General features: G+C 43.6%; 1 protein-coding gene across 5 annotated transcripts in view; it reads left to right on the forward strand.

Annotated features, from left to right (window-relative positions):
* The window catches only part of LPP (LIM domain containing preferred translocation partner in lipoma), a 388,598-nt gene that overhangs the window by 8,983 nt on the left and 354,193 nt on the right, over positions 1-25,422 (forward strand). For 2 of the 5 annotated variants that reach the window (XM_073589405.1, XM_073589408.1), the window contains exon 2: positions 22,672-22,741. The exons of the other annotated variants lie outside the window; for them this stretch is intronic. The gene's annotated coding sequence lies outside the window, so the exon portion shown is untranslated. The remainder of the gene's footprint in view (positions 1-22,671; positions 22,742-25,422) is intronic. 5 annotated transcript variants of the gene reach the window in all.

Raw genomic sequence — 25,422 nt, forward strand, 5'->3', positions numbered from 1 at the left:
TCTTTGACCGGTTGCAATCTGGCTTCCGACCACATCACTCAACTGAAACTGCTTTAACTAAAGTCACTAACGACTTACTAATCACCAAGAGCAAGCGACACTACTGTCCTCCTTCTCCTGGACGTGTACTCTGCCTTCGACACCGTAGACCATTCCCTCCTGCTACAGATTCTCTCATCTCTTGGCATCACAGACCTGGCCCTATCCTGGATCTCATCATACCTAACATTTAGTGTCTCCCTCTCACACACCACCTCCTCACCTCGCCCCCCTGTCTGTCGGTGTTCCCCAAGGCTCTGTCCTAGGACCCCTACTATTCTCCATCTATATCTTCGGCTTGGGACAGCTCATTGAATCCCACGGTTTGCAGTATCATCTCTGTGCTGATGACACGCAGATCTACCTATCTGGACCCGACCTCGCCTCCTTACTGACTGAAATCCCACAATGTCTGTCAGCTATCTCGGCCTTCTTCTCTGCTCGCTTTCTCAAACTGAACATGGACAAAACAGAATTCATCATCTTTCCCCCATCTCACTCTACCCCTCCACCAGACCTATCCATCAATGTCAACGGCTGCTCTCTTTCCCCAGTCCCGCACGCTCGGTGCCTTGGGGTGATCCTCGACTCTGCGCTCTCTTTCAAACCACATATCCAAGCCCTCGCCTCCTCCTGCTGCCTCAAACTCAATAATATTTCCCAGATCCGCTCATTCCTCAACCACGAAACCACAAAAACACTAGTGCATGCTCTTATCTCCCGCCTCGACTACTGCAACCTCCTACTCTCTGGCCTCCCCTCTAGCTCTCTGGCTCTGCTCCAGTCCATCCTACACTCTGCTTCCCGACTAATCCACCTGTCCCCCCACTACTCCCCAGCCTCCCCCCTATGCCAGGCCCTTCACTGGCTTCCAATTGCCCAGAGGCTACAATTCAAAACCCTAACCATGACATACAAAGCCATCCACAACCTGTCTCCTCCATACATCTGTGACATGGTTTCTAGGTACCTACCCACACGCAACCTTCGATCATCTCAAGATCTCCTTCTCTACTCCCCCCTTATCTCTTCTTCCCACAACCGCATACAAGACTTCTCCCGTGCTTCCCCCATACTCTGGAACTCCCTGCCGCAACACATCAGTCTCTCACCATCAACGGAAACCTTCAAGAAGAACCTGAAGACCCACCTGTTCCGACAAGCCTACAGCCTGCAATGATCCTCGGTCTACTGAACCACAGCAAGACCTGCTCTACCCTCTCCTACTGTATCCTCACCCATCCCTGTAGACTGTGAGCCCTGGCGGGCAGGGTCACCTCTCCTTATGTACTTGTGTGTCCTTTGTCTTACACATGTTTATTATACTTGTCTATATTTCCCCTTTTCACATGTAAAGCGCCATGGAATAAATGGCGCTATATAAATGCATAATAATAATAGCAATATTATGTAAGCATTTTCTGAATAGCTTTCTATCTCAGATAGTTCTGGTGAAAACTTGACCCACTGTTCTTTACAATGTTTTCTAAAGGCGTTGTCCACCAGTATAGGTGTTATTGTTTTACTGGGTGAAACATGGGGGATTCAGAAGGATTTTTCTGAGTAGTGGACAACACCTTGTGTGTGTACATTTGTTTGTCCACTGCTTCGATAAGGTCTCACCAGAGCATTTCAGTTGGGTTGAGGTCTGGGCTATGAATAGGTTATGCCTGCAGCTTGAATCTTTCTTTTTCTGGCTTTCTGATGTAGATTGGCTGGTGTGCTTGGGATCATTAGCCTGTTGCATGACTCTGTTTTGGCCAAACTTTAGCTTTTGGATGGATGGTCTAAAGTTTGACTCCAGAATGATTTGTTATACAGAGGAGATAATGGTCGATTCATTAACTGGAAGCTGCCCAGGTCTCGTGGCTACAAACACAGCCCAAATCCTCCACCTTCCACCACTCCTGACAATTGGTATGAGTTGTTTGATATGCTGTGCTTGGTTTTTACCAAATATGACGCAGCGCATTATGGCCAAACATCTCCACTTTTTGGTCTCGTCTTTCCTAAGGAAATTGTTCCAGAAATGTTGTGATTTGTTCAGATACCGCATTGTACACTTTAGACATGCTGCCATGTTCTTTTTAGAAATAGGCAGATTCTCCTGGCAGCCAAGCTGTGCTTGGTCAAGTTCATAATTCTACAGTTAAGAAAAAAAACTGAACTTTTCACAATAATGCCGGAGTTCTTTAGAGTTTGATCTGTAACTTTTTTTTGCAAATTTTCTTCCGCATCACACAGCTAGACTTTAGGGTGCATTTGCGTTGCAGGATGTCCACTTCTGGGAACATCGACGGCTGTCTTAAAGGTTTTCCTCCTTTTAATCTTTCTCACAGAATGATGGTTTCCAAATTATTTGAAAATTAACTTACAACCTTTCTTAGAGAAGCAATTGTTACTGTCAGTTTGTCTAAGATCAATGCTAATGTTTTTTCTCCATGGTATTGTGTTAACACAAGCCCGAATGCTTCAGACCAGCAAATTGCCAAAACTTCAGCTTTTATGGAGGTGGTCACACTTCCTCATGAACAATTAATCAAGGACATTTGATTAGCAGCACCTTTTATTATACTTCCCCTCTTAATTCCTATGGAAGCAGTAAGGGTGTACTTAATTTTTCACACAATGCTTTCGCATTTTGGTTTATTATAATCCCTGCTCATTTTGTGTTTTGGATTCTAGAGTGGTTTTGCATCCATCGTGCTCCTACAAGAAAGCCTGCCAGTCACTGACAGAGACCAACCACTGGACATCCAAGACCAAAATGAGCATGATTTTAATCCAATAGTTTGATACAAAAATATAAATTATACTCTCTGTATTAATCTGATCACCTCCTAAAGCTTTTCCTTTTTGACAGATTCTCTTTAAAACAGAAGACTTCATGGTTATACTTCTGGGCGTTTAGCACTGTTCTTATTTGAAGAGCCTTACTTTGGACTTTACTAGTTAGTTAGTGATGGGAACCGCGATACCAGCAGTACAACATGTGAGTAATGAGGCTTCTCATTGGCTGCCATGGTCGTGTGCAAGTCACTTGTAAATAATGTTTGAAGGACCTGTCTGATCTTCTGTACTGGACTGCTGTGGAAAAAACAAGATGGGAATATTGTTCTTTTTTTTGTTTATCATATCTTTTTATTTTGGTTAATCCATTAATGCCCCATGATTTACGGTATATGCCCATCAGAAAGAGGGCTCATGGTGTGTGGAGCAACTAAGGGGCAGATGCCAGCTAAATTATAGTTGGCATCTGTGTCCAACAGCTGAAACTGGAGCTGAACTCCATCCTGTGACCTGCTGTAAACTACTTAGATGCCGCTGTCAATCTCTGGCAGCAGCATTTATTAAATGTCACGGTTATCGCTGGTGTGCATTGGCTTTTATTGACCACAATGTGACCATGAAGAACTGATGAGTTACCATGGCAGCCAGAGGGCCACCGGAAGGCCCAGTTCACTGCTATCTTGGTCCTCCTTTGTAGCTCAATAGTATGCTGAGCTTAATAGGATACGATGATTTATGCTATAAAATGCAATACCGTGTCTACATCTCCCCCCTCCTCTCTCCATAGAACTTTATGAGCACCACCTGTCCTCGCCTATCTCAGAAATGTCAATCTGTATTCACTGAAGACAGTTTTTACCTGTAAATTGAGAGTCAACTTACAATAAAGACTTGCATCACCAAGTACAATGCTGAATGTTGGATGGAGCGGTGCAAAGCACGCCTCCCCTGGATTTCGCAGCAACGTTAGGCCGGGTGCACACGGTCAGTAATTGGCAGCGCTTTGACCGCAGCACATGTCCGCTGCGTCCAAAGCTCTGCCGGCTTTTGAACGCAGGTGATTCCGCATGTGTTCATTGAGTCATACGGAATCACCACGTGCAATACATTATACGGGTGTAAATTGACATGCTGCAGTCTAGAAAGACGTGCCACACGTCTGTCTCCACAGGTAAGCTGCGGGTGTCTGTGGACGCATAGTGAACATGGTATGTCTTGAAATCCCATCCACTATGCTGTAACATCTGGATCTGGCCGCTGCGGGTTGGAAACTGCGGAAGTACGAAGTGTCCAACATGTTTATGGACTGTAGGAACATCATAACCTTAATGTTTTCTGTGGTGTGATAAATCGTGCTGATCTGTCTGGTAGTCTGATGTATGAGTCTGGGTTTGGTGATGGCAGGAGAATGTTACCAGCATGACTGCATTGTACCAACTATAATGTTTGGAGGAGGGATAATGCCATGGGGTTCTTTTTCAGGTCCCTTAGTTCCAGTGAAGGGAAATCTAAATGTTTCAGCATACCTAGACATGGTGGACAATTTAATGGCTCCAACTTTTGTGGGAACAGTTTGGGGAAGGCCCATTTCTGTTATTTCACGGTGGCACAGCCATGCTATATCAGTTGTGTTCTTAGGAGAGAATTTGACTAGCTACAGGGAGCCCTGACCTCAAACTCATCCAGCTCCTTTGTGATTAATTAAAGCGGAGATTGTAAATTGTGTCCAACATCAGCGGCTGACATTGACAGGTCTCGAAGTCTTGTAGAAAGCCTTCCCAGGTGAGTGGAAGCTTTTTTTTTTTTTTTTTTTTATAGCTGTAAAGGGCAGATGAATTCCATATTAATACCTGTGCATTTAGAAGGTGATATCCCAAACTCTCCTGTAGGTGTCAATACTTTTGTCCGTATAGTGTATGTTAAGACTCGTTTACGTGGCTGTATTACAACATGTTTGATAATGAGACTCCTATAGATATTCACGTGCCTTGGTGCACTGTTGTGTGGGCTCCTTGTGCCTCGCTCAACCGTCTGCATGAGCCCATATGCTGATTGTTTTTAGATGTGTAATGTGAGTTACTGTATTAACTTTTAATTTTCAAAGGAGTGATCTGAGCTTGTGAGAAAAGTCTGCATAACTTTGTGACAAAGAATGATGTGTATGCCGTCATGATTCCCCGATATTCCCGGTGCGGGCGGTCACATGACCACTTGTATATGTTTTGCTTACTTGTCCAGTCGGTACATAATCACATACATGTTCAGCTTCTCTCAAAAGTGAATTGAGACAAGCTGGATGAGACTAGTCGTCATGTGGCCGCACATACACACACTTGCCATTACATCAGGAATCCTGGGGAATCGTGACAGTGTGTATTGCACACTGTCACATAGAATCAGTGCAGACTTTTGTCCTGAGACTGGACAACAGTTAAAGGGAATCTGTCACCCCTTTTTTGAGATGTCATATAATGATATCATTCAATTGTGTGTCACATAAGGATTCTCTTAGTACTTTTGCTTCCCCCTGACCCCCACACCTTTCATGCATAAATACCTTTTTTATATCGGTTCAGATGTATGTAAACTGCCGCCGTCCGGTCTGATGGGCGGGGCTTATTCACCTGCTCCCCCGTGAATAAGCCCCGCCCATCAGACCGGACGGCGGCAGTTTACATACATCTGAACCGATATAAAAAAGGTATTTATGCATGAAAGGTGTGGGGGTCAGGGGGAAGCAAAAGTACTAAGAGAATCCTTATGTGACACACAATTGAATGATATCATTATATGATATCTCAAAAAAGGGGTGACAGATTCCCTTTAAATTTCCTGCCGGTACCAGACCCGAGGAATGCAAGTACAAAACCTCCAGAAATGATCATTTTAAACCTTTTCTGTCACTACTTTTTATTACAGTGCTGTAATGTTATGTTGGTTTGCTTGCAATTTGGACGATAATACTGAAGTAACCAGCGGTAAGCCAGGCGTGAGGGAATACCTGCTTTGAAAACAGCGTGGCCATGGGAGGCCAATTGCTTCTAGTGAAATCCCTGGATGCTAATAATGTGCTAATAGGCATCTAGAGAAATGTTAGTAGTTCTGCACCTCAAACACAAGGGTAGAAAACTTTTCCACAGCACCTCTCAAATGGACTATAAATAATAATCTCCGGCTGTCCGAAGAGGATTGGGTTTTATCTCGTGCTCATCTTATAAAGGCATTGGAGTTTATTGACCTCACGTAAACTTTTTATGTTGTTAGTTTTCCCATGATACTACATGTATAAAATATATTGTGTAGCATCATCTTTCCTTCTGTTGTTGTATTACTTATATTTCAACTTCATAAATTGAGATTGCATAGGCCTTCTTTCTGTACATCCAGGCATCCGCCGTCTCCCTTAGTTTTCTATGGGATCATTCACGTTCCTCTGACGCTTCAGTTGTGACATTGGACTCTTCAAACAGCCGGTTCAGAATTCTCTACATGTTGAATTTTTCAGTCCAGCCACTATTTTGCATTAGAAACTGGGTTGTATTGTGGATTTCACCTCATGGCTGGGATCCTTTGTAAAATTCTGCAGTATGTGGCAGATAATGGGGGTTTTGTTATGTAAATGATGTGAATCTGGCCTTTAGAATGATGACAATCTGTGGCTGAATGCAGCTTAAACCTGATATGTGCAGGAGATTGTGAAACAGTCACATATTTGGTGATGGCTGAAGTATTTTGCTAGACCAATGTATCTTTTTCTTTCTCCTTTTTTCCTAATTTGGTTTGGCATAGTTAGTCTCTGCAATGTACCAGCCTGACCTTTATGACGCAATGAACAACTTCCGTTTAACTAGTTCTGTGTTATTACAAAATGCAGATTGTTAAAAATAAAAAGCGCCTTAGCTGGTATATCTCCGAACATCTGTTTGTATCCAGCACATGTTTCCTTCCCAGTATCGTTGACTTTTATATTTGTGGTAGTTTTGTACTAATTTTAGTGCTGGATGCTTCATGGGCATAATTTTTTTTTTTTTTTTTTGTGCCGTATATTTTCTTCATGACACACACTAATGACAATCACAGGCATGAATTTTTAGCTGACAGTGACTACATCTTTTTCTGGGCATACTGTTTTTATCAGGTGCAGGATAAATATTATAGACCAAGTGAGCACTGGGGCTATAAATTGTATCTAAAGTCCTACCTACAGTTGTATGCAGCATCTGGCCTCTGTTTTGGAAAGGAGTGCTGTTGAACACCATCAATCTGTACGGCCATCCTGTATGGTTTATCATTACATGCAATGTTCTGTGGGAATATGTGTGCAAATTAGTGTCCTTCCTTCTGGAGTAAAGCTCATTTAAAGGTTATCCGGGACTCATTTGCTTTACTATGGGCCTAAAAACTAACAGGCAGGTAGTTACTAACAGAGGCAACTGGCTGCTTGATGTACACCGCGCTGTCTCAGTAGTCACTACCGCTCCTGCCAGCGATTCAGCTGTTCCGTGTCAACAGCTCTTCTTCCATTCTGCTCTGTTGACAGGGCTTAACAGCTGGCATCATGCTGATCGACAGACGTCCTCCCGCAGTCAGGCAGCAGAGATCCAAATGACGATCAGCATGATGTCGGCAGGCATGCCCTGTCAACAGAGCAGAATAGAATGAATACCACTGAATCACTGGTATGTCACAGCTCTATGCCGGCAGAGACTGGCGCTAGACACAAGAGGTAGGTAGTTAGAAACTACTCGCCTGTTAGTTCTTGGGTAAATTGTGTAAAAAAAAAAAAAAAAAAAAAAAGCCAGGATAACCCCTTTAAGTCTTACGCAGCTAAACTGTATCTGTACCCCAAGGTTCTGTGTGAGTCCTGGTAATGCCTTACCATGAATACTTGGGTTGAAAATGATCTTCCCACTTGGGCCATAATGCCAATTGCTAAATTTCAGGTTGGGTTATAAATACTCTGCAATGTAGGCATTACAAAATTAGCCTGCAAATTATGTGTATGAGTGCTGTTGCCACCTCCCAGCTGTCCCTCAACCCCCCCCCCCCCCTACAGCATCCGTGCACCGCCTCCTTATTTTGTATTTGCCGCCGTTACATGTTGTCGGGCGCCTGCGCTGTGATAACAGTTCTCGCAGTGCGCGCTGTCCGGGAACTGACATCAAGCTATTGCGCCTGCGTGTTTCTGCGTCCCAAGATTCCCAGCCCCGCAGTGTGAGCACTTAATAACACACTGTGGGGGCGGGATCTAGGGACGCAGAAACATGCAAACGCGATAGCTTGATGCCAGTTCCAGGGCAGCGCGCACTGCGCATGCCCGAGAACTGTTGTCACAGCGCAGGCGCCCGACAACATGTAACGGCGGCAAATACAAAAGAAGGCGGTGCAGGAACGCTGTAGAGGGGGGTTGAGGGACAGCTGGGAGGCGGCGACACTCCATACCTCTGTGACAGAATGAAGGTATGAGGAACGATTTATAAAAGTCTATATTTTGGTGTTAATGGGGGTCAGAAACAGCAGAGCCACCTTCACAGAATGCAGCCTTAGAGCTGCTGAAGGTGGCTCTTTTACTTAAAAACGCCCAGGGGGGTGACAGGTTCCCTTTAATGGGTGGTGGAGGGGAATCTTGGTATACATCGAGAAATGATCCTTAGGCTACTTTCACACATCAGTTTTTTGCTGTCAGGCAGGATCCGGCTATTTTTAGAAAAAACGGATCTGGCATAAATTTTGGAGAACTGTAGAAACGGATCCGTTTTTCTGCTGGATCCGTCTAGCAGGTTATATCTGTTTCCTGGGGGCTGGCCAATTGGATCTGAGCATGCGCAGACTTAAAAAAAAGGATCCGGTGGCTGGATCCGTCTTTTTCTGGATCCGGCGCATTCCGGCGCCCATAGACTTTCATTGTGGCAAAAAGCCGGAAGCGTCGGATCCGGCGCTTCCGGCTTTTTCGCCGGAGACAAAAAACGTTACAGTAGCCGTTTTTTCCAGACGCCGGAATGAGACACGTAGCCGGATCCGGCAAAAAACGGATGAAACGCAATGCCATCCGGCGCTAATGCAAGTCAATGGGGAAAAACTGAATCCGGCATTGCATTTCGCCGGATCCGGTTTTACAAAAAAAAAGCCGGATCGCGCCTGAAGGCAAAAAACTGATGTGTGAAAGAGGCCTTAGTTGTGATCAGTTTTTTTTTTTTTTTTTAAACGTTCTCAAATGGTTTGTGATTTACGTCACTTGGGTGTATTTTTGTTTGTAATTTTTTCCATAGACTTTACTATTGAGTCTTGGAAAAACGCAATATGAATGTCAATAAAAACAAAACCCTTGTGTTCTTAAGATACATTTTAAAACTCCAAAAGTAACTTTGTGACAGTCAATTGGACTGTTTATATCCCTTTGTGCAACTTGTCTTACATGTATTTCACAAATCTGTATGTGTGGAACAAGTTAAGGAGCCCATCGTGCTCTATACCCAGCAGTTTTGTGCCATGTTACACTGGAGCTCTGCAGTGGCACACTGGCACCATTGTGATGTAATTGTGGGTCCCGGTTACCCTCGAAGCTAGTGGCCTTCTGAATGTCTCCACTGCTGCTATCTTGGTCCTCTTATAATCCCATAGAGAGAGAGAAGCAAAATGGCTCTCAACAAATACAAAGTATGAGAAAAGACAATGTAATAAAATGTAAAATCTTTATTAATCCATCTGCTTACATGGATAATACAGGCCTATAGCCCTAATTATAACGAACAAGACGAGTATAGAAAATGGGGAGGGGAATGACCAGGCGTCACCATCTACCATACCTCCATATAGACAGCATGCCGGGAGGCAGGTACAACTGACTCAACTTAGACTGGAGTCACACATAGCGACTCACCAGCTATCCTGACAACGATATCAATGTGTCAGGATCGCTGGTGAGCTGTCAAACAGGCAGCTCATCAGCGATCAGCACAGCTACGCCGAGCGCGCGGCGTCGCTGTGCACGTTAGTAACCAGCGCGCTGATGCAGGAAGCTGGTAACTAACGTACACATCGGGTATCTAAGTGACGTGCGTCACTTGGATACCTGATGTGTGCATTAGTTACCAGCAGATCGCTGGTCTCCCACCTGTCACATGCAGCGATGCGTCATGGCCAGCGGGAGACCAGCGACCAAAAAAAAGTCCTGGCCTTTCTTGCAGCGATACCGGCATGGGGGGCTGATCGCTGTCACACACAGCGATCTCGCTGGTGAGATCGCTGTTCTGTCACAAAAATTGTGACTCAGCAGCGATCTCGCGATGTGTGACAGGGCCTTTGGCAGAAACACAGATGCTCCAAGTATATGACTCTGGGAAAAAGTTTCCCTTCATAGAGAGAACTATAAGTAAGTGTATCTGCCAGAGTCCTGAAAATGTTATGGCCATGTAAACTATACCCATACATAAGTGTGCAGTAGGGTCACTAACATTGCATGGAGTACTAAAGTGCTTACCCATGTGGGGAGGAGGTATCGAGTGGAAGGTGCACACTCTAGCCCCAGAGAGTTATATACCAGCTGCCGAATCACTAGGACTGGACTTTTTTTTTTTTTTTTTCAGGTGCGCCACAAATGGGAAAAAAAAACAGAATAAATAAAAAGTTAAAAAAGGAAAAGCCCCCTATAAAGGGAACCTAGAAGTAGATTCATGCTGCCCAAACCGTGAGTGGCGTGCATAAAACGCTAGCTGTGTTACTGCAGCCATGTATGTATGTTTTACTCTGAAACGTTGCAGCATGCGTTCCGGATGACTACTTTGAAGCAGGTCCCCGGTGGCTTCTTGGCTTTCCATGTCTCACCATGTTCAGAAACATTGGGGAAGAACTTGTAAGTCATAGGGGCTGGAACCTACCCGTCTGAAATGCATCGTTTCCAACTGGCTTCTGGAACGGTTTTCTCTGAAACACCGCAACATTTCAAAGTAAAATATGAAATTGGCTGCAATAAGGCAGCCAGGGTGTGATTCATGCGGCTTATGGTTTGGGCAGCAAGAATTTTTTTTCAGGTTCCCCTTGATAGGGGGCTTGCACAGCTGTGGACCACGTCAGATCACAGGGTGCTCTTTAACTTCTGCTGCTGCCTTTAGTTAGATATGAAGTCCTTTTGATGATGGCACAGTGAAGAGCAATAAACCATTATTTTGCTATTGCTCTGCAAGGGTGCCAAACAATATAAGGGCTATTTAATGCAGAATGCAAAGCAGGCGTGATCTACTGTTAAACAGCCTGACAAGCTACAGGAAATTTTATATCCACCCTTTTAAGGCTGCATTCACACTCTCACATTCTGATTTTATCCATTTTTATATTTTGACTTTATATTCCAAAAGTGCTGTTTGTTTTTTTCCCTGAGATGTTTAACCTATGATGAAAGTACAGTTTGAAGCCAGCTGAGGAGACAGGGCCTTTAGGCCAGGGTCACACTTGCATGTGCAATGTGAGAAACTCGCACCTGAGTGTGAGGCTGCATGTCTTTCTATGTAGCTGCACACTCCGGTCCAGAGTGCCGGCGGCAGTGTCGGGTATTGATACGAGAAACTCGCATAAGTTTCTTGCATTGCACACGCAAGGGTGACCCCCGGCCTTATTCATAGACTAGGGTCACACAAGCGTATATGCTCTCCTTTGAGAGAATTGGATCGAGTACGGTGATGACACTCTGATCAAATTCTGATCGGTGTCTGCATAATGTGAACCGATTCTCTCAGAACGTAGCACAGGTAAGGGGAAGATGGAGAAATAAATTTCTCCATTGAGTCCCTAGAATTCGGTCTGCACTCAGATGTCTTCCAAGTGCAGTCTGTTGATTTCCATGCATCCATAGACTTGAATGTGTGCATGACATCCAATTTTATTTTTTCTCGTGACCAATCGTTAGGAGGGAAAACCGCTAATCGGCACTGCCCCATAGTATAACATTGGTCCTAGTGCTGTCCGATGTATGTTTGTGTGAGCGAGGCCGTACCAGGCAGCTGCCGTCTGTATTACATAACCGACATCTACAGTACCTGCTGCAGTGAGTTTGCTCTGATCACTGCAGCATAACCATCTAAATGCTGTTGTTCTGCTATCACTTGGAACTGATGGGTTACCGGGACAGTCCAGGGCCTGCTGAAGGCCCCTGTAACTACCATGGTAGTCCTCCTTTGAAGTTTAGCCACTAGATCAGCTTCATGGGAGAATCACAATTTTACGGTATACTGCAGTACTGCGGAATTGCAGTGTATAGTATAACCAAATAATTGCAACATATTTGGTATTGTTGTGTTCATTACTTAAAGGGGGTGTCCACTACTAGGACAACCCCTTCTTGATATAAATGTTTGGCCCTGATAAAATAGAAAACCCCCTTCCTGTGCCAATGCTGTTCCAGCTATGTCGGCACTCGCGGTCCCGGAGCTACTGTGCGGTGTTATGACACATGAGCCTGGCGCCCGATCAGTGCTGGCATCACTGTCCCTTGCTTTGGACAAATTGACCATGAAGAGGAAGTCCGGACTGATCTGACGTCATCCTGTTCAATTTGTGCGAAGGCGGGGACAGTGACGGCAGCACTTAATTTGTATTCACTAGTCAAATATTAGAAACTGCACTGATCCAGAGAATCATGTCACCAGGTCACTTTCTCCACAGAATGACTGCTGTAAGAACACAACCCAGCAAACAATGGCTTTGAGAGCGAATTACAGTGGGTACCATGCTGAATTGTATCTGTGTGTGGGCCATATTGAAGTTCCTGTGGATCACAGATGATGGAGCGGTGTTTTCGGTAATAACTATACGATTTGCTTCTCATTTCTGCTCTCCAGACTACAAGACATCCAGCAGGTCACGCAGAAATCACCTTTTCCGTATTTATTAATATGGTTGCTTCTATGGTTTATTAAAACTTGCTAACCAAACCCATAATTTGCTGGCAAAGTTGCTCTGTTGTGATCATTACTTTATGGAAATAGGGTGGTAAATTGCTTGTTTGGACAGTGAGTGCAGGCTGGTGCGTGGGATTTCTCATTGTATCCTGTGGAGACTCTGTGCCTTTCTCCTCTCGGGTATAATTTCATGAAACTTACACACTGTTGGTTTCAATTTTGAAACCTTTTCTTTTAGGTTTCCCCACTTGATGCTGCATTTGCTATTTACATTTTTATACCTGTATATTTCCTGGGTGCTTTTGGATTTTTCATTTTGACATTCTTTGTCTTTAAAGGGAACCTGTCACCTCGTTTTTCATCTATAAGCCATATTTTCTCAAAGGAAATTCAATTTACATGTCTGATTTTCACATGTGGTCTGTTTTCTCCCAGATAAAAATGGATTCCCATATTTTTTTTTGGGGGGGGGAGGCTGTCCTGGTAGACCATTAGGCTATGTGCACACGCTGCGGATTCACCTGCGGGTTTTTCCATGTGGAACCGCAGGTAAGGCCGCAGGTAAAGTGACCTGCGGTTTTGCTGCGGTTTGGCCTGCGGTTTCACACCTCTACTATGTTAAAGGTGTGGAACCGCAGTGGAATCTGCAGAAACAATTGAGCACAGCGGTTTTTAAAACCCATAGGGTTACATGGTACTGTAACGGGCTGGTTACACGGTATAGCATAACGCAATCATGTTATGCTATGCCCGCTAGCGCAGATGATTCATCTGTGCTAGCGGTGACGGAGCCTCAGACGCTGTAGCCCGCATCCGAGGCTCCAGTCACTGAATGACGGCACGTCTCGAACGCATGCTGCTTTACGGCATGTTTCGCAATGCGCCTGACAATGGGGGGTCAATGGCAGCGTTAACTGACTGCGTTACGCCGTGTTGTAAGGCAGTCCGTCTAAGACTAATTTCACATTAGCGTTATTTTGCGCAGCGCATCGTGCGCAATACGCATGCAAAAAAATCATCATGCGTTTTTGCATGCGTTTGCGTTTTTTATGCGCATTCGTTCTCTAGGGGTTAAAACCAGTGTCTACACATATTTACACCAAAAACGTATGCGCACGAAAACGCAGACGAACGCATGTCCATGCGCACACCTGGGTTCCTGTAGACTCTAGTGCGTTATTTTGTAGCATTCTATGTGCAAGCGTATGCATGTGTTTTTTTGACGCCTTTCGGCGGAACCAGAAATGCAACAGGTTGCGTCTTGCGTGCCTAGGCGCACACGACAAAAAAACGCTTACGAACACGTGCAAATGCAAGACCATGTGCACGCCATGTTAAACATAGGTGCGCATGGACACGCATGATGTGCTGCGCAAAAAAACGCTAACGTGAAACCAGCCATACGGAGTGCCAAAACGCAGTGTGACCCCAGTCTAAGCGAAGCCAGTTACATATAAGGCTACGTTCCCACGGTCCGTGATCGGCAGCGCTTTGGACGCAGCACGTCTGCTGTGTCCAAAGCGCTGCGGTCTTTTCAACGCAGGTGATTCCGCATGTGTTCATTGAACCATGCAGAATCACCGCGTCCAATTCATTGTACAGGTGATATTTATCTTGTGGAGACTCGCGTCTCTGCAAAATAAATTGACATGCTGTGGTCCGGAAAGACACACCGCATGTCCTTCTCCGCAGGTGATCTGCGGGTGTCTGTACAAGCATAGTGGGCATGGGATTTTTTTGAAAATTGAAATCCCATCCGCTATGCTGTAACATCTGGCTGCTGCAGGTTGGACGCTGCACAAGTGTGCAGCGTCCAACCTGCAGTGATTACTGACCGTGGGCACATACCCTAAGAAGCTGTAAGACTGTGATATGCTTAAACGTCACCTATGACCTGTCACATATTACAGCTCAAAAAAGGGAATCCATCAGCAGGTATTTACTATGTAATCTAAGGGCAGCATGAGGTAGGGGATGAGATACTGATTTCAGCGATATATCAGTTATTAGACTGTGTGCTGTTTCAATACAATGAGTGTTTAATTAGCAGGAGATTATTACTGCTGGACTGGTGCACATGTGAATCCTGATCCAACTCTGCCCCAGCAGTGATTAGCAGCTCCCTGTCAATATACATTGTGCACAGAAAGCTGTGCTTTGGGCAGGGGTGAGCTTTCTAAAGTCGTAACTGTATGTGATACATTGTTAAAATCTGAGTCTCTATCCCTACATCAGGCTGCTCTCAGGTGAGTTGGCAAAATCCTGTTGACAGATTCCCTGTAAGAAGTGGTGAAGAACAGTCGATGAATGACCTAAATTCTGTTACGCAGCTATACAGGAGGTTGGCTAATTACGTGTCTCTCATCACTGAGTAAACTAACTTTCCAAAGTCCACTTTTATAACTTGGGAGAGTCCAAATCTGTGAGCTTCTGAAGATTAAATGACACATGTATTATTGGTACACGCATTTCTCTGGGCATCACCATGTCAGATAATTGGCCCATGCCGTAAGTATTACCTTAATAGCACTGTCTAAAAGAGGTGCTTTCACTTTTAATCTTTGTACCCCCTTGATTTGGTGCCACTCCACTGGTTCTGGAACAGTTTTTTTTTTTTTCTTTTTTCCCCTTCATTCCAAAGTTATGCGCTGCGGTAAAAAAGATGCAAATGTTCCCGTCAAGCAGCTGGGCGGGTACCAGAGAACTTCTCTGGGGGTTCGCTTTCTCCTCTGATACTTGCCAATCAATGCTTCACCAAGCCCACAGGAGCTTTTTGGTGCTCGTCTTTGGTTGAAGAAAATTTGTTCCTTTTTTGTTACTGAAGAATAATTTTGAAACGGAAGGGCATATAAGAAAAAGAGATCGGTGGAGTAAAAGTAATTGGGGGTACTCCGTTTACCTTAAGGAGTAGTGCAGTGATAGGTCTTCTGTAATAAATCTCTACCTTTCATATGTTCTTTCGGGAAGTAATGACGTAACTGAGGTGGGTCATACACATGGACCCCCCCAAACTTGTATCTATATCTGATGTCCACTAGCTATATATTATATGGTTTGGCAGCTATGAAGTCGCTACAGAAAAGCGGAAATGTTAAAGGCTGCGTACACACAGGACATAAACGGAGCAGAAAAACTTGGCACTGACTCCAGAGTAATCTGCATGAGCTGCTTGCGGATTTTGTTGCGAATTTGCAATGAATTTCACGGTCAGTGTGACTTCCACAGTGACGCCTGCAGCATATGTAGTAGATATGCCAGAGATTAAGGCTGTGTGCACACGTTGCGGATTTCGATGCATTTCCGGACTTGCGGAATTGCCTCAAATCCGCAGTGAACACAATGTTAATGAATGGGAAATGCAAAAACGCTGTGCACATGCTGCGGGAAATTACGTGCGGATTTGCAGCGTGTTATTTGCCGCAGCATGTCAATTGTTTTTGCCGATCCGCAGCAATTCCGCTGTAAAACTGAAGGGTTTTAACCTGTTTTTTGCCAAGAGATGCGGATTCTCTACAGAAAAATCGGCAGGATAATCTGGAGCGTGTGCACATACCCTTAAGCCACATTCACCTGTTCAGTGCCCACGCGGCCTCTGCACTGCAGATCATCTGTTCACGTAGCGAGTGGGGGAGATTTAGTAAATGCTCGTTCACTTTGCTTTTAATGTAATACCCTGCAGGTTTTCAGGATGGCAGATCCTCCGTTTTTTCAACCAGTGTGCACACTCCCTAATGCGTTTCACACTGCTATCACACAAGGTTGTGCTGGATGCCCCTGCAAAAAGGAAAACACAATCCTGTAACCATGTACTGGTCAAACTGGGGCCAAAGGGACATCCTTGACCGATGTCTGCCTGGTGAATCTGTCTGTCAGGAGCTTTCCCAGTGCACATGGAAACTATACTGGAGACTGTGAGAAAAGAGCCTAACCTGCATCAAGTACACCAGTGGGATCCATATTAATCAGCTAGTTGGCTACTTGTAAAATGTGTTGAACCTTCGGATATCACTTACCATTTAGTCGTAGATGACAAACATTGTTGAGGTTACTGACCGTGTGATATGGTTGTGGTTTTCTTGGGCTGTATAAACACTTATACAAGCGTTCTTCTATTCCCCACGCATTCTAGACTTTAATGGCACCCAACAGTTTGGTTCAGTCTTTCATGTCTAGAACGTCCGTCGTGGGAAAGCCTCTCAGACATGGGAAATTGTTCAGCTATTTTATATATGGGACGCAGCCTTCATTTCTCAGTGTTGGGCCGTTCTACACTGAATGTTAGACTGCATACTTGGAATTCTTGTCATATTTAAGATTTGGCTTTATACATGAAGTTTAGTAATCCCATGAGCAGTTTGTGAAGACCTGCCTTGGTGGTACCCGAATGCTGGGCAGGGTCCTTAGACTGGATAGAGATGTATAATGGTAGAGAAAAGCTCTGTCTGGCCCGACATGTAAGACACTTACACAACTTGGCCACTTTTCTTTTTGGCCTTTTGTGTTTTGTTTTTTTTTTTGTCTTGGTGATTGACATAAAGCATTTGTTACTATCCATCATCAGAGTAACATTTGTGGGATGAGACTCATACTGGTTTAGGTGGTTTGTCCTTCAGTGAAGAATAGCTTTCTTTTCTCTCCAGTTCATTTTTTTTTTTTTATTTTGGCACACTTTCTCGAAAGGCTTTTTACCAGGTGATATCTGGAATCAAACACACTGAAGCAGATTTACTAAGTGCTAATTTTTTTGTCAATGTAAACTTAGTCCTAAAATGTATCAGTGGTTCCTGCTGTTTGATAAATGGGGTGCATCTTTTGAAACCTTTTGTCTATCTTTCCGCCTTACTGTGTGCCAAAGATAAGTTGCCAAGGCAATTCTCCCTTTTCTGCCAATACCCGCTCTGTTTTCCACTGTGCCGTGCAAGTCAAAAAGTGCCTGCAAACCATACTAAATGTGGTGCACAGCATGTCCTTTTTTGGAGCAGCATAGTGAGCCTTCATTACGGCACATTCAGGCTAGTGAATCTGTTGGGCCTCGTGCACATTGTAGTCTAACACCTCCATTATGTATAATGAGGCTGGGCATTGAGCCTTTTCTGTACACCTGTAATTCCATGTGGAGGCGGCATATTACATTAGACTTCGTATTACAGCGCTCTTGGTGCCCATATTTGTGTTTGGCCAAGGAATCCATGAATAAAAGCCCCTCTGTGCTATGTCTCACCTGCAGTTCTCTTGTTTCTTCTCCCTCCATGATTCCAGTCCTAGTCATGGAAAAAAAGCAACATCCTTGGGGGTCTCTTTCCATGAACAGATTTGTAGTATTAAATGAACGCCGACCCGTAAATACTTACCGATCGCGTAATGATGCATATTGAGCACGTTATAGTAGTTCTGTTCGCATAGACTGCCATTGTTCTTGGCAGCAAGAGTCCCGTTTACACAGGATGATGTGCTGCCGAGAGTGATGTGTTGTGCTAACGCGAGACTGAGAGAGTTTTGCTTCTTCGGATGATTGACAGCCTGCTTACACAGCGCGACTGACGTGACATGAGCATTCTTTTAAGGGCTCGATCACGATAATCCTTCACTGTAAATGCACCTTAACTTTTTGCCACCTTCTGTATTAGGCCTGTGAGCCATTACACATATAACGGATGGCAATAAGACAAATTATTTTCAATATACAATTAAATGGGTTTTTTTTTTTTTAAATAATTCTCAAGGTCTTGACAGATTTAGAGCAAGCCAGGGTTTATAGCATGCAGATACCAGGTCCACAGCAAATATGCTGGAGCCCAGATAACTGTTGGCTTCCAGTATTCGTAGTTTGCACACTTGATGCCTCTGGGGTTTAGTAGTGTTAGAATTTGGGGAGATGTTTGGTGTAAAATAAATATATATACACTGTGTATGTGTGTGTATATACTGTATTAGTGAATTGGATGCGTGCTTTAATTCCATAAACCGTCTCTGGAGACTAGAGCCATGGTTAGTTACATAATTCACAACGCGTTTTTATCAAGTGGAAAAAGACGTATTCTCCTCACCATTTCTGAAGATTTGATTTTCTCCACCTGCATGTTCATCCAACTGGATCCATTCAATTGAAGATATCATTTCCACTTTACTTAAATGTAGGTGTAAACAGAGCCTTACATCTTGCAGTTCTTCTTACACACTTCTTGCACTTATCATTGCCTACTGAACTTACCTTTCGCTTTGAAATCAGCTAAAATTCAATTTTCTAAAAACAAGACCGACTGCTAGCTCACTTAGCTATCAGATTACAGCTGCCTATTGAAGTCCGTTGAGCGGGAGGAGGAAGGAGGGCGCATCAGAGTGAAAGACTGGAATAAACATATACAGACCTCTGCTGCTGTGTTTTAGGGAGTGTTTTATTATCTTGCCCTAATGCTGCATTCACAGCTACACCCTGCTGCTTTTGAACATGTCCTGCAATAAATAAAGGATGGCAGGTAATACCCTTACACAGTATTCAGAGATATGTGCACACGTTGCAGATTAGCCAGCAGAATTTTCAGTAGAAAATCCACATCTCTAGACAGGGAAAAGTGTTTGCGGATTTTAATGCGCTTTTGCTGTGCGGATTTGTTTGGTGGTGCTGGGAGTGGATTTGAACTTTCTCCCTTTTGCTGAGAGAGAGAATATATGCCTGACTAAAAAATGCAGCTGACGATCCGCAAGAAGAATTGATGTGCTGCGGGGAAAAGAAACGCTGCAAATCTTCGCAGATTTTTCCGCAGCTTGTGCACAGCAATTCTTAATTTTACCATTCACTAACATTGGGATTTTGCAATTCCGCGCGTCCAAAAACACTGCGGATCCACATCAAAATCCGCAACGTGTGCACATACCCTAAGGGAGTTGACCTAGCAGCTAGTCTACACTCGCTCAGAGACACCTTAAAAATGCATACAGCATATATACATTGACTTGCAAAAGTTTTCACCCCCTTGGCATTTTTTGCAGTTTGCTACTTCATAATGTGGATTTTTTTTAATATTTATTTTCAGGGTTTGCATCAGTTCATGTAAAGAACATGCCTACAACTGTGAACATTTAATTTTCTTTTTATTGTGACGCAAGCAGCAAATTGGACAAAATATCTGAAAACTTCAATGTGCACAACTGACAAAGTCAGTACTTTGTAGAGCCAACTTTTGCGTCAAGTACAGCTGTAAGTTGCTTTGGCGAAGTCTTTGAGCTTTCCATGACTTGCCACTGGTATTTTTGTCCATTTCTCAAGACAAAACAGCAGCAGCTCCTTCAAGTTAGATGGTTTCCTCTTGCTCGAAGGTGAACCTCCGTCACAGTTTCAAATCGTTGACAGACTGAAACAAGTTTTGCTTTAGAATACCCCTTTATTTCGCACCATCCATTTTCCCCTCGACTTGGACCATTTTACCTTTTCCTGCTGCCGAAAAATATCCCCATAGTGTAATGCTGCCACCACTATGTTTCACTGAGTGGATAGTATTCTTGGTGTGATGAGTTGTTGGTTTGGCGCCAGACATAGCTTTTATCTTGGTGCCCAAAAATGTCAATTTTGGTTCCATCTGACCACAGCACCTTCCTCCATATATTTGAGGAGTCTTCCACATGTCTTTTGGCAAACTCAAAAAAGTCTTACAAGTTTAGTATGCAAGTAAAGTCTTTTTTTCTGCCCACTCGTCCATAAAAGCCACATCTATGGAGTGTACGGCTTATTGTGGTTGCATGGGCAGATACTCCAGTCTCTGCTTGGGAACTCTGCAGCTCCTTCAGGGTAACTTTTTTTTTTTTTTTTCTCTACTGCCTCTCTGATTAATGCTCTCCTTGCCCAGACTGAGAGTTTTGATGGGCGGCAATGATAATGCATATGAACTTTTTAGTGACTATTTAATGCTGATGCATCACACACAATTTGGTTTGCAAAAATATTTAAACACTGGTTGTAATGTAACAAAATGGGTAAAATGCTAAGGCTGTAGATGGGAAGACTGGTGATAAATGCAGGGTACAAGTGATATCATGGCTAGATATAGTGTTGCCGACACATATGGTAATTGTGAAAGTCCTCTTAAAACGGATTCATGTTAAATTAAATGTCGACCTTCACAGCCAGTGTCTTAAATTATTCCAGTACAATTATAAGGAAGAATAACGCTACTTTGCAAATAGGTGTGTATAAAAATATCTTTCTATATAGTGTACAGTAACAATCAAGAGTTTGGACACTCATTCATACCATGGTTTTTCTTGCACTTATTAGGCTAAGTCCCCATGACCAGGAACAGGAATGGTAGTGTTTTGCACGCATTGTATTCGCTGCATCCAAAAAGCTCCTTTCTAATTGCCAGACTGGTGTCTCTGCTGCAGAAATTGACATGTTGCGGCTCGTAAATCATCTCTGCGAGTGAGTTTATGCATGGGTAAATAGAAGCACAGTGGGCATGGGATTTCTATAAATCCCATCCAGTGTGCTGCTTCTTTTGTAGAACGCAGCGTTTTGGACTCAATGCAAATGTGCTGCACCTAAAATGCTATTCCAGAACTTGGGCACGTAGCCTAAGAATGTGCACATTGTAGATTCAAATATCATAGGATGTCTTTACAGCACTGTTCACACTACCTTCCTTCTTCAATCCACTACCTTTTTAAAAGCATGGTCCAGTCATGAAAATATCACATATCTAATGGAAATGGAAAGGTGATAATGTTAAATAGGGGTCCAAGTATTCAGCCATTTCCGTCCCTCCAATAGAACTTGCTGAACCACAACTCCATGTTGAAATGGTAAACTTGGGCTTACATTAAAGGGTTAACAAATTAAAGCCGCACTCTGTAACGCTATAGCATGCAACATGGAATATACAAAATTGGAATTGCATTGCTGCATTAGAAAAAAAGTTAAAATGAAGATACTTGGTGCATAAACTGGCTAATTCATGTGTGCCCAACAGCCATTCACAAGGTGACCTTCTTTGCTGGGAACCTAACCTAATGTGATTCCTCTCCTGTCCTGATAGCCAACAAATTATATGGTTGAGTAGGCTCCTGCTGTGATTCAAGTGTATTTATACAAATATCAAAGACTGCCAAACAGAAAGCTGATGTGAACAGGTGCATACAAAGAGTAGCCATCTCCATATGTAACAAACAAATTAAAGCTGCACTCTGTATCACTATAGCATGTAAACCTGGAATATATGAAATTGGAATTGCTGCTCTAGAAACAATGATACAATGAAGATACTTGGCGCATAACGGAAGTGGCTCTCTTACTTGCACCTGTTCACACCTGGTTTTTCTGTTTGGAAGTGACAGTCAGTCTTTATAACGGTTTCCATTTAAGGGTTATTTCTGCTCACTCCTTTATGGGTAAGTGAGTGTGGTCTGTGACTGGGGGGCACGTATGTTTGGCTGCTGCCAATAGATATGATATCACCGATAAGAAGGCACAAAGTTTGCTGTAAGGTATCAGCACTACACTATTCCATTTTTTTTTGTCATGTCTACTAATTTGTGCATAGCGTCACTATAACCAGTGGTCTGCAGGGAGCTGTGGTAACATTGTCCTGTCCACGTACAAACCCCTCATTACAAAGCTGATATTCCAGTCTTATGTGCGGAATGTCAGGATAGGGGCAGCAGGCACAGTGTGGCCTCGTGGGGTTAATGATGTACACAGTGGAATTCACTCTTCAGATATCGCTCCCTTCTCATGACTTTTTTTTTCCCAAAGTACCAAAACTGGGGAAAAGCAGCGAAGGCCGATATTTGACAAGCTTCTTGGTCATGTTTTCCATATTTGGAAATGTTTACCCAAAGCAGTGATCTATTGAAAGTGGAGGGGAGGTGAGTCAGGGTTTGGAAGCAGGATATGAGTGCCTCCTAGATGTGACATCCCCCTCCTATGTTTTGAAGCTTGCTTTGTGGTCTCTTTCAGGTTTCGAGCCCCTGGATCTGGTGTAGACTTCCCTAAGTGTGCGGTGTGTAAAGGAGAGTACAAGAGCGAGGTGAGTGCTGAGTTATTGTGCCGTTAGCCTCCAATATTCCTATTTTCTTCAGAGTGCCTTATCTCCTCAGCTATCGTAGAAGCAAAGATTTATAATATTCAGATGTGACCATGCCGGCTGCTTTAAATGCCATGTGTTGTGCTTTATTCTGCAGTTACATGTTCACTCTATCCAAAAAGTTATTTTCCCTTATTTGGCCTCAGGTTGAATATTGATTTCATCCTCCCATGGTGTTTTCCTATGCTGCATAAGAAGGTGCTGAAGAATATTGGCGGCCATGATAACTTCCCATGATTAGTCATGTGATCTGTGGGCCTGCTGGCCATGTGTAGTAATGTCCTGCTATGCATTTAGGAAGCACCTGCTGCACCTCCAGGGCCAATCCTTGCTTTCTGAGCAGGTGCTACACTGATGTACAGGAAAGGTGCGAGGCTCGACCCCTTATGGTCCAAATGATGTGTACGTCTTTCAGGTCACCCCCTTGGAATCCTCACCGGCTGCTGATGTCACCGTTCTCCTGAGGCCTGTGATTGGCTGCAGTCATCAAAGAAATATCTGATGCCATGCCATTGTAGTCACATGACCGCTGCAGCCAGTCACCAGCCTCAGTGTGCCACAGACGTATGGGATCGTCACACACCACTGTAGCGGCATGTGTTGAAACTACAGGTGGAACATAAAGTGACTATAAATAATTTTAGGGTTCCTGTAGCCTTGGCAGTTAGTTTGGACAAACCCTTTAATTCTTTTTTTTTTTTTTTGCACAATCAGCTTTTATACAGACGTGTGTTTGGGATTTGTATGGTACAGATCTTGAATATACCCATTTTGCCATACTGCAGGTCCTTGCTGAACCTGTGTGTGCCTCTACAAGGCTGTATCTTTTTTTGTTTTTGTATTTTCCCCTCTTATGAACCCTTGAAAAGACAATGGTGCTCTGCTGTGTCCCATTCCATACTGTGGAGTATTGTTCTCTGCATTTCTTCTGTAGGTTCATAATGCAGCCTGTGAATGAGACCTCCTAGTGACCTCAGCCACTCTGTAGCAAAAGGGCCTCCCCCGTGGGAATTTTTTAGTTTTACCTGGTGCAGAGGAGGAAACTTCTTCCAATTATTGGCACATGTAATTTCTTACCACTGATGCTAGTCTGGCTTACAGGACCATGACTGGGGGAAGTAAGCTCTTTGAAAGTGGCAGATACAAAAATGAGCCAGAATATTGCAATAACATGTCAATGTATGTTTCATGCCCAATGGAAAAAAACGAATGGAATCATTGTCAGTTTTTATGTTCCTGTGCCACAGGTAGAGTGCACTTTAATGACCTGCCAACGGTGCCAGCACGGGTGGGGAGTAAAAGCTTTATTTTATGTGTATGAGAAGAAATTGTCCAAGTAGTGGACAACTTCTTTAATTCAGCGTGCTTTTTCTTAATAGTGTAAAAAAGAAATAAACGTACCTTCTGTAAAGTATTAATAAAGAATGTGAAGAATGGTCAGTGCTTCGCTGAACAATAATAAAAGATTATACAAGGTGTAACTGTTAAGGAAGAAAATTCCAAACAAGGAAGCAAAAGGAGAGAAGCCCATAAGATTGTCTGAAAAATTCAAGAAACCTATCCTAAGTCTCTAAAGGGCATGCCTTATCCAGTGCCAGAAACATTTCTTCTGTAGGACATTTGTAGCACGTCAAAACTGTTTAGTAAGAGCCCCCTGAATAGGTTTAAATCTATCCCATCTGAGAGCGTCATGATGCAGTGGAGAGACCCGGATTCCAGTGATATGCCACTTGCTGGACTGTATGTTGTATTTTTAATAAAATCACTAATTTATCTGTTGCAGATCTCCGTTCTCTGAGCTCTGTATAACCCTGCCCCCACCATTGATTGGCAGATTTCTGTCTCTGCACAGTACACAGAAAGCTATACAGAGCTCATGAGTATGGAGGAATACATGACAACAGGTTTACTAGTCCTAGTGATAAAATCACTGTTATCAGCAGGAGATTATCAAAATTACAGGAAGCAGCCATGTGAGTGCCACATTGCTGGAATTGGGGTCTCTGTCCCTACATTGTGCTGTCTTCAGATTAGATGGCAACCTGTCACCACTCTGACAGATTGATTCCCTTTAAAAAAAGACTTAGTTGCCCTTAGCAATTGGTAACGGTGCATTTTTAATTTTACCAAACTAAAAGCTGATATCTGGTTTGGCAGCAGAGTTTTTTCAGACAATCTTGATAAATGAGGCCCAATGTCTTTCATGGTAAATGAATTTACCTTTTGAATGCCAATTATGTCAGACCAAATCAAAGATGTAGGGGAAGGTCTGTAAAAACTGTGCAAAAAAGAAATCTTTACCTTTAGCAACCCATCACCTTTAATTTTTGAAGACTAGAAATGGAAGTTGTGCTGTGATTAGTGGCCGTGGACACCAAAGACCATTTTTTTTCTTTTAAACCACTGCATAAATCTCCCTAAGACTGTGTGCACACAATGCAGATTTGCAGCGGTTCCGCAGCGGATTTTACCGCGCAGAAACGTTCCATATCCGCAGTGTGATATACAGTAGCCTTAAAATCAATGTAAAAAAAAAAAAAAACACTGTGCAGACGCTGCGGATTTTTCCGCGGTACAAAATCCACAGCATGTTACTTCTTTTGTGCGGTTTTCCATCTCCCCTG

The sequence above is a fragment of the Dendrobates tinctorius genome, unplaced genomic scaffold (genome assembly GCF_039654945.1).
Source record: "Dendrobates tinctorius isolate UK_male_01 unplaced genomic scaffold, ASM3965494v1 ptg000107l, whole genome shotgun sequence".
NCBI classification, from domain to species: Eukaryota; Metazoa; Chordata; class Amphibia; order Anura; family Dendrobatidae; genus Dendrobates; species Dendrobates tinctorius.